Source organism: Rhinolophus sinicus, linkage group LG05 (genome assembly GCF_036562045.2).
Source record: "Rhinolophus sinicus isolate RSC01 linkage group LG05, ASM3656204v1, whole genome shotgun sequence".
NCBI lineage: Eukaryota > Metazoa > Chordata > Mammalia > Chiroptera > Rhinolophidae > Rhinolophus > Rhinolophus sinicus.
The window spans coordinates 28554935-28569782 of record NC_133755.1 but is presented as its reverse complement, the minus strand read 5'-3'; the positions used below and the strand labels follow the sequence as shown (position 1 = coordinate 28569782).

At 38.0% G+C, this 14848-nt stretch overlaps 1 pseudogene; it reads left to right on the top strand.

The window, feature by feature from the left end:
- The first annotated feature begins 23 nt into the window (after positions 1-23).
- On the top strand, positions 24-14371 carry LOC141571528 (E3 ubiquitin-protein ligase RNFT1 pseudogene; annotated as a pseudogene).
- Positions 14372-14848: the final 477 nt, after the last annotated feature.

Here is a 14848-nt window from a genome sequence, read left to right as displayed (position 1 = left end):
GTCTTGACAACCCTTCCTTCTCACCTTGCTCTGGCTTCGGATTTCTCCCGCCTTACGCGGGAATGGTGGCTGCGCTTGCGCGGTGGGCCCCCTGAGGACCTGGGACTTGGGTCCGGAAACTGGTTCCGAATGCGTAGGAATAAAGGGTGGTCTCCGGCTTCTGCTCCTCAGAACATAGAGGGATTCTCTCTCGTCGCAGCCCCTGGGAGCACGCGGAGGCCTAGCAGAGCCCAAGTCTGGAGCCCCCCTAAAAGGAGATGATCATCCCGTGTGTACTACGAGGACGCAAAAGAGGCAACCAAGTGCGGGAAGGGATTCCCTTCTTCCCCGCGCTCACCCTCTGCCCCAGTTGGGTGAGGGACAAATGGGGGCAAGTCTGCCTGACTAGCTTAAGGACACCACTGCCGCTTGCAGGACCCAAGACAGAACAGAATTAAGGAATGTTAGTGCTGGACTGGACCCAAGAGTTCATCTTGCCTCCCCTTTGGGGAGAACACTGAGCCTTAGAAAAGGCACGACCTGCCCGAGGTCATGGAGCCTGGTAGAAGCAGAGCAAAAACCCAGGCTTCTTAACTCCCTCTGGTGTTCTTTCCGCCAGGGATGCGAAACGACCCTTAGAGAGCAGATCATAGGATTTCCTACGAGGGAACTATAACAAAGGGTTGAAGTGGAGTAAGCCTGGGTTCTAGGCCCAACTCCGTGTGACTCAATAACTGTCAAGTCACCTAAACGTATTGGGGCCTCACTTTATTCATTTTCAAATGGGAGAACTGGACTTAAAACATGTAAGTATACACAGCCTTCATCTTCCTCCTCCTTCGACCTCCCACCCATATTCTCCATCCTTTAAAGACTTTCCTGTGGTTCCCAAAGTCCCTCCCTGACCTTGGTTGTGTGAATCAGAGTAATATTTAAAGAGGAGAACATAAGGTGCCCAAGAACCAAATTGATCTATACAGTAATAAAGAACTGAGAGAAGGGAGAATGAGTCGTTCTAGAGAGAGTTACAGGAGAGAGTGGCAGTGTGAAGAAGGGAGATGAGAAATGAGGTGCAACTCTTATAATAAGTGGGGCTGAGAGGAATTAGATGGTTGGAAGGATTGTTAAACATTTTATTGCTCTCTTTCATTATACTTTTCCCGTTTGGTACCTCTTTAAAAATCTTCCCTGAAAATTTAAATTACTTTTCTTTTTTGGATATCAGACCTGTGTGTCTTCTGAATACCTACCATACTATGTGGAGACTAGCCATAAGGCAGCCAAGATAAATTCAGGTTAGCAACTAACCTCCTTCTTCAAAATTAAAGTATTTACCCAAAGTTTCCCCTACTGTGAACATTTTCATACCTGTAAGTTTCTTTTAAATCTAATCACTTAATGTTTCTGTTCTGACAACTGCTCTCCTATTTCTGCATGCAACACTCTCTGTCTTAGGTCTATTAAAAGAATAGGAACTTGCATTGATATACTGGTATATATATATGAGGTGTGATCACAAAATATGGTGAATGTTTGAATTAAAAAATTTTATTACAGTAAAAGACACATTGCCCTTAATCCTCCTCAAAATACTCCCCCTCTCTTCGAACACACTTATCCCATCTTTCTTGCCACTTTCTGAAGCAGTTCTGGAAGTCCTCTTTCGTGAGTATCTTTAGTTGCGCTGTTGTGGCTGCCTCGATGTCCTGAATCATTTTGACTTTGCAGAAGAGCCAGAAGTCTCACTGTCAATAAGGTGAATGAGGACACACTGTAATGTTTTTATTTGACAGAAATTGCCGTGTACCAAAAGCGATGTGTGACACTGAGCATTTTCATGAGGGAGGCTGATTTACAGCACACTTTAAAACACACCTTCTCTCAACTGTAGCTCACACCTGACTGACTGCACTGAACAAGTTGAAATTTGTCACACACTGTTACTAAAGTTCTATGTTCCTCTTCCCGTATTGAGCTCCCTGCCTTTCTGTTGGATGGCACTTGGCAGCAGCATTCACCGTATGTTTTGATCACACTGTATATTTTTAATTCAAAAAGGATATACATTTTGTGGGGCCTGAAGCTTTTATTATTTGTGGGGCCCTTTTGAGAAAAATGAATACAAAAATTGCAAACACAAAATAATGTTAAATGGAATATTTATTTAGATTGAGAAAAGAAATCACAATAGATTACACATTTTAAGAAGCCTGCAAATACTACAAACATTACAAAATTGAGAACTATAACATTCAATTAACTACCCAACATACCTCCAATACTTTTTTCCTAAATTTCTTGGCTGCATACTCTTTGATTAACTCTTCATGTGACAATTTTTTTTTTCTTACTAGATATCTTTTGTTGGGATCCTGCTATATGACAGGTTTTGTACCCAGGTGCTTTATACATCTAACCCCATTTCAATGTTACAGCAAGCCATGAGATCAATGTTATGAATATGACAGTGATTTTTTAAATGTAGTTTTGTAATAGAGAGGGCAAAAAGATAATTTAGTTTTTTTATTTTCTAGCATGGTTGATCAATTTGTCCTTATTATTGATAATTGGGATGCATAAAAAAATCACAACACATATAGTACAGGCTGTTTGTAGTATAGCTGCAGGAATTCTGATTAATTCTATTTCATGTGATTCCCATTTAAAAAAAAAACACAAAAAAATAAAATGTATGATGAATTTTAAATTATGCACACTGAATTATTAAATATATTCCTGACAGGAGAGAACTTCCATTGTGGTTGACATCAGTGAAAATGAAATTGTCCACTTCTATATATCAGATGATTAGAAGAATTCCCTAGACTAGCTTCTGGCTCTTCATGTTTCAAACCTTGTTTCTCCCAACTACCCACATACTTCCAGTGCCAGCCATGTGTTCATTTCACATTATGACCTCTAGTCCTGCACCTCTGTGAGAGGATGTTGGGGGTCATGAGGTATTCCTGGAATCTATTGCTAAACAAAAACAACCAACAAGAACTTAATTAAATGTAATGAGATTGCAGTGAAAGACACACTTTTCTAGAGCCTTTGAAGAGACCTCTGGAGCTTGTTTCATTAACCTCATGGTAAATCTGCCTGTTGTAGTTACTTTTAATTTTTACAAAAGTAATCCATGTTTATCCTAACTAGTGAAGCCAACCAAAAGTTAAAAAAAAAAAAAAAAGGCAAGGACAGGAAAAATAAAATAAATGCTTGATCAGAAAAAGAACAAATAAGGAGAAATACAGCAGTCACTTGTCCATAGTAGTTCCAGAACCCTGATGGGATAGGTTCTGGAGGGTAAGGAAAGTTCTTAAATCTCGCTCGTCTTTCCAAGGATTCCTTTGTCCATTGTACTCCATGGCCCCTGGCTTTGCTATTCTACAAAAAAGTGTTGGGGAATAAACCTTTCTTAGGGGCTGCTCACTTCCTACTGGTGCAAATATGAGATGCAAAGGTTACTTTCCAACTCAAATAATCGAAGGATTTGTTTGAGAACATGATTCCCTCAAAAACTTCGTAGGCCTCTATTTGCTTCCAATCAGCAACATGTGCCAATAACCACACCCAAACTTCTTTCCTACACATAATTCTCAAGCCTGGTTTACATCTTTGCTCTCTACATTTTCATTTATTTGAATGATTATTTAATAAGTGTCTCATTCATATTGTACACTACAAGGAGTTTTTAGAATATAGACAAGGGAGTAAGTACATCCCAGTGGTTAAGAGTACAGATTCTGGGTTTGTACTGCCTGCATTCAAAACCCAACTCCACCACTTACTGGCTATTTAGCATTGGACAAATTACCTAATCTTTCTGTGCTTTGGTGTTTTCATCTGTAAAATGAGGATCCTATTTCTACTTCCTACAGTTACTGAGGGGATGCAATGAGATAATATATATAAAGTCCTTAGAACAGAGCCCACTATGTTGTAAGAACTCAATAAGTATTAGCTGTTGTTATTATTGTAAGTGGGCTTGCATTGTGTTTGTGTTTGTTCACCATTATACATACACTCAGTGACTATTACAGAGTAGCTGTTCACTAAATATTTGCTGAATATTTAACAAACATAGAACTCTGAAAACTACTCAATCCGAATACTTTATTTCAACAACCAGTACCCAATTTTGTTTTATTAGTTTCAGGTGTACAAAATAATGTAATAATTAGACATTTCACCCCTCACAAAATAATAACCCCCTTCTCCCAATCTATTGCCCCTCTGACATTGTATATATCTATTACAATACCATTGACTCTATTCCTTATGTTGTACTCCATATTCCGTGACTATATATATGTTAAATTATAGTTGACATACAATATTATTCAGCTTCAGCTTCAGATGTACAGTGCAGTGGTTAGGCACCCAATTGTTTGAAAGGAGCCAATATTAATTTTTCTGCATTATATTTATAAAATTAGATCTTATAAACTGTTTCATAATACCATAATAAAATGGAAAATTTAATATAAATCCCTCAAAATGAAAATATAGCTGTACATGATCATCAAACACACATAAAAATCCAAATACACTACACTCAGTTACAAATTACTGAGTAGTTATCTAGATTCTTCACTCTAACAAAGGATTTATCTTTAGATTATTTTCAATACAGAACTTCCCTTGGCCTTCATTTCTAGTCCTTTAAATGTAATTTAATTCAGGCAAATATATAATATGCATCATTTTCCAGGAATCCAATTATTTCAAAAGGCTAACTGTAGCTATAAAAAATTTAATAAAATTTTTAACATAATAAAAAATTTAAATGTTCTTTTCATACACTGAATCTTGACTCTGTGCAGTTACCTGCCCCTTTATGTCAAAATGAGGTCATTGTATGAGGAGTTTCAGAATACTTGTGAAGATATACAACACCTATTGTCAAAGACTTGACCTAAGATTTGGAGAAAAATAAAATTCTTATACTGATTGCTTTGCTCTCATTGGCTAGAGGACCTTGAAAGGTAACTAACTATAAACTCTTTCTGGCTTCTTGACTTTCCCTCCCTCAGACATTTTAAAAGTGTTGTCAAGACTTATTAAGTTGGTTTTGTTTTTTAAGTTTGCTGGGCTTTCTGCTCCTTTTATTTCATTGTCTTAATGTAATTTAAAAACTAAACCCTATAATCATGGAACTGTGTAGATTCTATATACTTACACTCCACATACGCATAAGTATGATAGAGGAAAAAAACCTCAGATGTTTTTCTTTGGCCTTTAAATCAGAAATTAATAATATATGAGTGGGGAAAAAAGGGGTTCTTTGTTTTTTATTACATATTTAACGTATGTTTAACGTAAGCAGTGTATGAAATAATTCCAAAATTTGTAAGAGGCTAAATGGAAATATCGTTCTAGCTCCTAACCATAAATAATGCCTAGGGATAACTTTAAAGTTATTGCAAGAGAAAAATAAAAAAGAGTGCAAGAGGATACATCCCAAAGTGTTAAAAAGTAGTTGCCTTTGTGAAGTGAAATTGAGTGGGGGAAGGAAAAGTTAGGGAGAGATACAGGGGATTTCAGTTTTATATTATTTTAATCATATCATAAATGTGTTAATGTTTTAAAATCATTGAAGATGCAAAAACAAAAAATATGTTGCAATGCATATTAATTCACATACAGACCCACAAACTGTATCTGTAGAGACTGATTTAAAAATATCATGCTTATTATATAACTTTTACCAATCTTGGCATGATTGTTATCTTTTACCTAAAACTTTCCAGACTTACTGACCTCAGAAAAGAATCAAGCAATTAGTAGTGCTGTAAATTCTTGGCAAGAGCTTATGAGACTGAAATCTATCCTGTGGGAATCACCAAACATGCTTCATTTAGAGGTATTTGCTGCATGGATGCATGAGTGAGAGAATGAATGTGGACTCAGGTTAATTTCCGTAGCTCTGTTGGTGCCATTCATGACTAGCAGAGAGAAGAGACCCAGCCTGGGCTGTGGAACTGAGTTTTCCCAGTGCTGACCCAAAATTTATGCCATGAAGTGGAGCTTAAACTTGTTGAGATTGTAGAAGCAATAAAGTTTGTATGTGCTCGAGCTTCACCACATTTACTAGATGTTGGGCAAGTCTTAGAAATATGAGTAATAACTAATCATTTTCTTTTGTCCACCATAACTATATACTTTTTCCCCCACAAGGAATTCATAGCAGCCTCTCACAAAATTGAAAATCTACAGGGAAATACTTTCAAATATCAGTGTTAAAATGGAAAGCAGCCAATCAGGGAAAGTCAACTCTCAAAATTAATAACACAGGAAGTTCTCTCTTTGCTAATAAAATACTTCCAAAAAGGTCATTTTTAAGTCAGCTGTTTGAAATTAGGAACAATGCTATAAATGGTGCTTATATGGCCACTTAGCCCCCAAAACATGTATCATGCTGATCCCAACTTGCCTATGTTAAAGCCACATTGGTGACAAACTTATTTAAGGTTTTGAACCAGCAGGTCTGTAATTGAATATTGTGCATTACAAGCATCTGTGAGTTGATTTTGCAATCTAAATACAGCTTGTAACATCATTCCAACTTTTAAAGAGTTGACTTACAACTGCCTACTAGGAAGTAGGTTTTATTATTCCCATTTTTTAGACCAGGATAATAAGTCTCAAGAGTATATAGTTATATATAGTATGTAAGAATAATAAGCCTCGCGAGTAGATAGCTATACCCTAAAGCAGGAAAATCGGGATTTGAAACACTATCAGTCTGCATCTCAGAGTCAAGCTCTGTTCACTGTACCAGTTTGCTTCTTAGTCTCATTGGAATTCCATTGTGGAGCTCCTTGAATGCCAGGCTGAGACATCTATCAACAATGTAGCTTTAGCAGCAAGTGATATGATCAAAGTGTTGCCACAGAAAAATTAACCTGTGGGTGGATAAATTAGAGGAGGCACTGGAAGTAGGGAATTCACTTAGGAGGCTGTTGCAGAAGAGTGGTAGCCACAGAAATGTCCAAGAAGAAAAGAGCTAGAGGAAAATAACAAATAAATGAACAAGAAACAAAACCCTTGCAGACCTAGATGACGGATGGCCTCAGAAGCTAAAGGAGAGGAAGGAGTAAAAGAGGTTATCCATGTGCAACTCCCAGTGATGGAGAGAATGATGGCAGTATTAAATGTGGATGGGAACGTAAAGAAATGAGGTGATAAGAAAAGAAAATATAGTGGTTAATTGCCATTTTTTGGTTTGCCCACATCAAAACCCCTTTCTTTTTGTGGGAAACTGAAGGGAATCAGAGGTCATCTTTGGCAGCCGGAGCCTAGGCACATGTCCTTGAACAACTGGAAGCTCCAGCCTAGGGCTTTTAATCTGGAGGGAATAATACAAAAACTAGCAGTTGGGGACCAGAGTGGAAGGTAGTTGAGACATTGAAGAGAACCAGTGATCATGTGTGGAGTAAGGAAGGAGGACAACCAGCTCCAGGATAGCATCCTCTACAGACTCCTCCTATGGGGTGAACTTCAGGGTGCTCTCTGTGCTTTAGATTGCCTGGGATCCTGCCCATTTTCCGTGTTTGGTCCTCTGGCTTCCCTGTCAACCCAGTAAGCCACCTGATATCCTCCCAGTGAATTCATCTTCTGCTGGTGTTAGCCAGAGTGGGTTTCTGTTGTTTGCAGTTGAGAAGCCTATGTGGTATAAACACTGCCTTTAGTTTTAAACAGATTGTGCTGATACCATGCCCAGATGCCCAGATGGAAGCCTGCAGCACACAGTTTGAAAAGTGGGATTAGACTTTAGGAGAGGGTTGGGTTTGGGAATATAGATTTAGGATATTCTAAGTAGAGCCAAAGATTTAAACCGTGAGAATTCATCAAGGGAAAAGATTTGACAGAGAGGAAATGGAAGTGAGCAGAGTGTAGAACCTGAGGGACCACCAATACTTAGGAGGCAAGAGAACAAGTCAGGGAAGAAGCAATAACAGTTGTAGAAGACAAATCACACTAGTGCAATATCACAGAAGCCAAAGGAACCAAGACTTTTAGAAATGAAGGAAATTGGATGCTATTAAATGCTAGAGTCCAGGGAAGATGAGCACTGAGAATGGGGTACTCAATATAGTGAAGGCCACTGATCTTTGGAAAGCTGTTTTATCATGATGTTGGAAAAATAAATCAGGTTGCAGGGGCGTAAAGACTAAGAGGGTGGTGTGAAAGTATAAAGAGAAAATATAGGCTATAGTTTAAAGGAGTTGGGCAGAATTTTGTCTGTCTTGTTCACTGCTATGTTTCTAGCTCCTAGAAAAGTACCTGGCATATGGCAAATTCTTAATAAGTATTTGTTAAATGAATGAACAAAGAAGAGCAGAAGCAGAAAATTAAGTTGAGCTAAATTATGGTAAGTGCACAAATTTTTAGAATCGGGGGACAGGTATCTGAGTATGCTTGTAAGCCAGGGTTACCAAGTCCTCTCTCCCACTTCCTCTTTGGGCTGAAGAACTTGATTTCCTAGTGTCTCCACTACCTACTAAGATGCTTCTTCCCTGCCCTACTACTGCCCTCCTCCTGCCCTCCTCACGCCACTATTTAGTTTGTTGGTGCTATAATCTAATATAATTACCATTCCTTGGATTACGTCTCATACTTATTTATTTCTTATTTTCCTCAGAATATTTTGTTTATTCTACTAATTTATGTCCTACACAGAGGTAAGTCAAATATTCTTCATCCGTATTTATTTTGTCTCATACCATAGTAAAACCTTAGTAAGCTGTTGTGGAAGATCCGATAAAACTAAGTCTAATTAACTAGAAACTGAATTTCAGGGGTACCATTAGATGATATCTCAATTGCATATTTTTAGAAACTCACTACACTATGGCCCTTTAAAATGCCAAATTTTAAATCCAATAACCAAATGACCAGATATAGTATCAAAACATTATAACCAAATCTTATAAAAGCATACAAATTAGATGGCCTCTGATTTAAATAATAATAAACATAAAATGTAAGATTTATTCTTTTTATTTTCAATCTTTCTCCAAATATCAGAAGTCTATGAGTAAAGAACAAGCATTAAACTAGAAATTTAAGACATCATAAGTGTTCTTAAGTGCAATACACTTGGACAATAATAGTAAGATTAAAAACCTGGAGGTTTCTCACCCCTAGTTTATGGTTCTTCGTGGACATAATTAAAGCACATAAAAGCCTTTCCAATGGATTTAAAAAGCAGCTTCCTTTTTGCTTGTAAACTTTAGGGAGGCAGTCTTACAGTCATCGGTTCATAAGAAGAGTAAGCTGTATGGGTGTTATTGTATTAAATTGCCTTTAGGCAGTCTGAAATTATTGTTGGGAAAAGGCAGGAAGGAATATAAAATGAAAAATTTGCTTTTGATCATGTCTTTCCCTTTAGGTTTTTTTCCTTAATAATTTTATGTGCAAACAGACTGCACGTGTGTGTGTGTGTGTGTGTGTGTGTGTGTGTGTGTGTGTGTCTCCAGACAGGTGGTCAAGAAGCTTTTTGTATCATTCCTCCCCTCCTCCTAGTCTGACACTTGGCTTCGCCAACACTGAGTGATCAAGGTGTGAATAGTCTGTAACAGCAGAGCATTTCCAGTTTTATAGGCCTATGATGTTCATCATCAAAGTGCTCCCAGTCACAATAGCGGGTTTTGATTTTGGGTACCTAGGGACTTGCACTTAACTGAACAGCCATTTGCAGATAAAGCCTTCCTGGCCACTTCCCTTCAATTTAAACTCGGATGGTTGAAGTGTTGGGAAGATCTAGGAATCTGTTAATCTATGAACACAAAATGATATGAGGTTACCTCAGACCTGAAACCTTCATTCCAAAATGGCAGCATTTTTGCACCAGGCTGTATGGTGAGACATGACGCAGGTACAAGTACAGACAGTCCATGGTGTGAGATGGGCCATTCTCATCCATAAGCAAGAAGTCATTCTGTGGAAGAGCCCTGGGGGCTTCCTAAGGCCGAAGGTGTTGGAAAGGCATCTTCTTATCAGTGCGGAGCAATTGCCAGTCTTAGTCATCCAGTATTCTGCACAAAACTAAACTCACCAAGTTGGCTCAACTGCAGCCCCCAAAATGTAGACACAGGACTGGAGTTGCTGGTAGTGGGGTACGAAGGGGATGGCCCTGACGGAGGGCCGAGAGCCATGTCTCCTGCTCTTCCTACAGTGGCTGCTGATGCCTCCGTTTTCTCATCATCATGAGAGGAGACAGAGCCCCGAAGCAAAGAAATCTGGATCACAAAAAAGTATTTTAGGGTGATGCAAGCCAACTGTAGCCAACTGCATTGTCCTCTCCTCTAGTTGCTGCAGACAGTGAGGATGTGTCAGCCTCCCAATGTGTCCACACAAGATTGACAGGAGAAGGTTCTTTTGGAGATGAGCATATCCAGATAAACTCCATACCTAAACAATGTGCTGAAAATTCGAGCTCCAGAAATATAAGGTCAGGTATCCTTAGCTGTAGCCACGTGTACACAGTCGCTCACGGATTCACTCCCACAACGAGGCAAGGCAACCTGATGAGACTGCCACGGAGTCTGGCGAACATAGAAGTAGCTCCTTCTCAGAATTCTGATATCTCTTCAAGTGCCTGCAAAAAAAATCTTCCACATAACATGTCAAACTTGTTATGCAGCATATAATAGGAATTTCTCTTGGAATTGGGCTGCTTACAACTTTTATGTATGCAAACAAAAGCATTGTAAATCAGGTTTTTCTAAGAGAAAGGTGCTTAAAGATTCAGCGTGCTTGGTTCTTGGTATTCTTAGGAGGATCTTCTGTTCTTCTATATTATAGCTTTCATTCTCATTCACTTTATTACAGCTTAATTTTTTTAAATCCTACTCTGGACCATTCGAGCTTCATTCTAAAATTATAGACTTCATTCTAAAATTCTTCTTCATGGGCTGAACATGCCTTATTTTATTGGTGCCTTCTTTCATCATGCCTTTTAAATCCAATGGTTACTGGTATATGATTTTAGAAAAATTATGTCAGTATTATCAAACTTTTGTTCCCGTACCAGTTTGGTTTTGTTACCTTATAAGTTATAGGGAGTTTGGAAATGTAACTAGATGGAGTCTTTGGATATTGCTGGCTTTACTCTAGCTCATACTAAAACTTTGGACTTTTTTGGACATCTAAGAACTTTCAGATGGATTTTGTGAATATTTTTTACACGATCAAGTTACAGAGTAGCTGCCAGCAAGAGACAAATATCAGATGTGGATGATATTTGTTCAATATGTCAAGCTAAATTTCAAGAGCCAATTCTTCTCATCTGTCAGCATGTGTTTTGTGAAGAGTGCATTACCTTATGGTTTAACAGAGAGAAAACATGTCCACTGTGCAGAACTGTGATTTCAGACCACATAAACAAATGGAAAGATGGAGCCACTGCATCACACCTTCAAATGTATTAAGTTGTATAAACGATTAAGGCCACAAAACACTGATTTCATTTGGATACACTGAGTATTGATAAAGACATTAAAATGGATTTTCAAGGCTAGAAGTTAAGGAAAATGTTTCCAACTGGTTTTAGAATATTATCATAAGACTTAAAGTGTTGTAGTCCAATATATCAAAAGATTAAATGAAAGAACCCTAAATTATAAGTAGTGTTTAACCTAATGTATATGCAACAACATTTATGTCATCCTAATTACTTGACAGGTGATTGCGGTGTTAAATTTTAAGTGTGTTTTTTTTTTTTTTGTTAATGTTACCAAAATAGCAATCGGATAACTAGAAATAGTAGTTCTTAGAGGAACTCAGGTATTCTTTCCAGACATGACGTTCAGAATAAAATATATTTTTCATACTATTTTAAGATAAAAAAAAGAAATGTAGGCACAAAAACTGGCATTTCACAAAGAAAGAAAGAAATACAAATCACCGATAATTCTGTATAATAACAAGAATGTTTAAAAAGCAGTACAAATTAAAATGAGGAGACATCACTTGCCAGAAATCAAACTGGGAAACAGGTAGTCTTATATACTGCCAATAGGTGTGGAAAGTGGTCAACATTTCTGGAGGGCATGTTAGTCTTATTTATCAAAAGCCCTAAGACTACTCAGCAACTTCACTTTGAGAAATTAGCCAGCCCAAAGGAAATAATCAGACCTATGTACTAAGATTTACCTACAAAAAAGTCTCCTTACAGTATTATTAGTATTATTATTTAAAAGATTTTATTGGGGAAGGGGAACAGGACTTTATTGGGGAACAGTGTGTACTTCCAGGACTTTTTCCAAGTCAAGTTGTTCTTTCAATCGTAGTTGTGGAGGGTGCAGCTCAACTCCAGGTCCTGTTGCGGTTATTATTTGCAGGGGCACAGCCCACCATCCCTTGTGGGAGTCAAACGGCAACCTTGTGGTTGAGAGGATGTGCTCCAACCAGCTGAGCCATGCAGGAGCTCAGTGGCAGCTCAGCTCAAGGTGCCGTGTTCAATCTTAGTTGCAGGGGGCAGAGCCCAACATCCCTTGCAGGACTCGAGGAGTCGAACCGGTAGTCTTTTGGTTAAGAGCCCACTGGCCCATGTGGGAATCGAACCAGCGGCCTTCAGCATTAGGAGCACGGAGCTCCAACCGTCTGAGCCACCTGTCTGGCCCAATATTATTTGTAATGGTGCAAAATCAGACACCACCTACAAGAAAAAAGATTATAAAATAATACTGTGTGATCTCAGGATTACAAAAGAGATGATTATATGTATATAGATCTATGGATAAAGGAGTGGAAAAAAATCTACCAAAATGTTAATAGTGGTAATCTCTGGGTTCTGGGATGATAGTTGATTTTTATTTTATTCTTTGTACTTTTTTCTATCTCTACAATGCACATACATTACTTTGGCAGTCAGCTACAGTCTCATATATCATTAGTAATCTAGGTTTTCATAACTTAATTATAATTCAGGAGATCAACTAAACTTTTTGCTTAGTTTTCCTATCTCCTCAGTGGAGGATTTATTATGTCAAGCATTTAAATTTCAGAACAGAGCTTTAGTGTACTTCTAGAGAATGACTTCCTATGAATTAAGAGTCAATGACGTCAGAGAAACTGAACAGCTTGCATAGATATCTTCCCTTATCCACACTTCCCCTTTGGGAGCAGGATTAGCAAAAGGGTAGACACTTCCAAGTAAGCTGTTCCCTATACTTTCCTGCCCATTTGGAGAGCTGGGGACTCCATGCTGCTCATGGTTATCCTTGAATTGAGGAGAGCTCTTCAGTGATAGCCAGGACAGCTGGTGTGAGCACATCGCTTGTAAAGTTTCTCTCACAGCTTTGACCTCAAATCCGCCCTGAAACTCTTTCATGTTCTAACAAACATTGCATAAGTCAGTCTGGTCCTGTAAGTGGTCTCTATGTTACTGTCACATTTTCCCATTCATATTCCCGATAATGATCTTTAAAATTATGGTAACCATAGTTATGTTATGTAACCTATTAGACATTTCCCTAGAGCCAGGATGCCTACTAGTTGAGATAAACTTGAGAGAGTTGGAGACAAGGTTTTCCCTCAAGCATACCACCAGAAGATGGGTCATTTCACCTTGCCTTCAAAGTAGAAAGGGGAGAATTAAAAATAAATTACCTTAAAACAGAAATAGACACATAGATACAGAGAACACACTGACGGTTGCTAGATGGGAGGGGGATTGGGAGAGGGGTGAGAAAGGTGAAGGGATTAGGAAGTAGAAACTGGTGGTCACCAAGTAGTCACAGGGATGTGAAATACAGTATGGAAATATAACCAATAATGTAAAAACTATGTATAGTGTCAGATGGGCACTAGACTTATTGGGGGGATCTCTTCATAAATTATATAAATGCTTAACCAATGCGCTGTACAACTGAAACTAATATAAAATAATGTTGAATGTCAACTGTAATTGAAAAAAAATATATATATATGTAGTCACGGGATGTAAAGTACAGCATAGGGAATATAGTCAATGGTATTATAATAGCTATGTACGGTGTCAGAGGGGCAGTAGACTTGGGGGGGTTATCACTTTGTGATGTGTGTAAATGTCTGATCATTGTGTTGTTTTGTACACCTAAAACTAATAATAATAAAAAAGAAATTAAAGACCAGCTCTTTCCTTAAAAAAAATAAATATAAGTTCCATTTAAGGGAAGCTAGCGAGTTCTCTCTGTAAGAAATATTGATGTTTCCTCATAGCCTAACCTGCTAAAGAAAGGCTGTTGGAGAGATAAAGAAAGGCAATCAAGACATATTTTCTTGGTGAAATTCCTTGGTAACAAGCAAATGGCTTTCTGTGTCTGACATGTTCACCTTCTTTAAATGAGCACAGTTCTTCCCCCAAATGTGCAAGTTACCCTACAAAGATGGGTGAAATGGACACCCATACAATTCTGGGGGGTAGGGGGTGGTGGCTGCAGTGGATATGGAATTTCTCTGGGTGTGATCTTTCCAGCAGGCAATTTGTCAGTCTATAAAAAAAATTAAAACTGTTCATACCAATTGCCACAAAAAATACTCTTCTGAGAACTTATCTTGAGAAATAATTTTTTTTAACATTTGTTATAGAATGTGTGAGAATGTTCACTGCAGTGTTATTTACAAAATGAAAAACTGAAAAAAAGTTCCACTAAGTGGAATTTGTCAAATAAATCATAGTATAATCATATCATAGGGTACTAAGAGGCCATTATTCATTATATACTTGTTATATGCTTGAATGATATGACAGGATACTAAAAAAGGCTCATGACATAAAGTGAAAAAATATATACTACAAACCCAATGTTCATATATATTCTATACACACATACATGCACACACACCACACCCATTTGTGTATATATGTGTATATCCC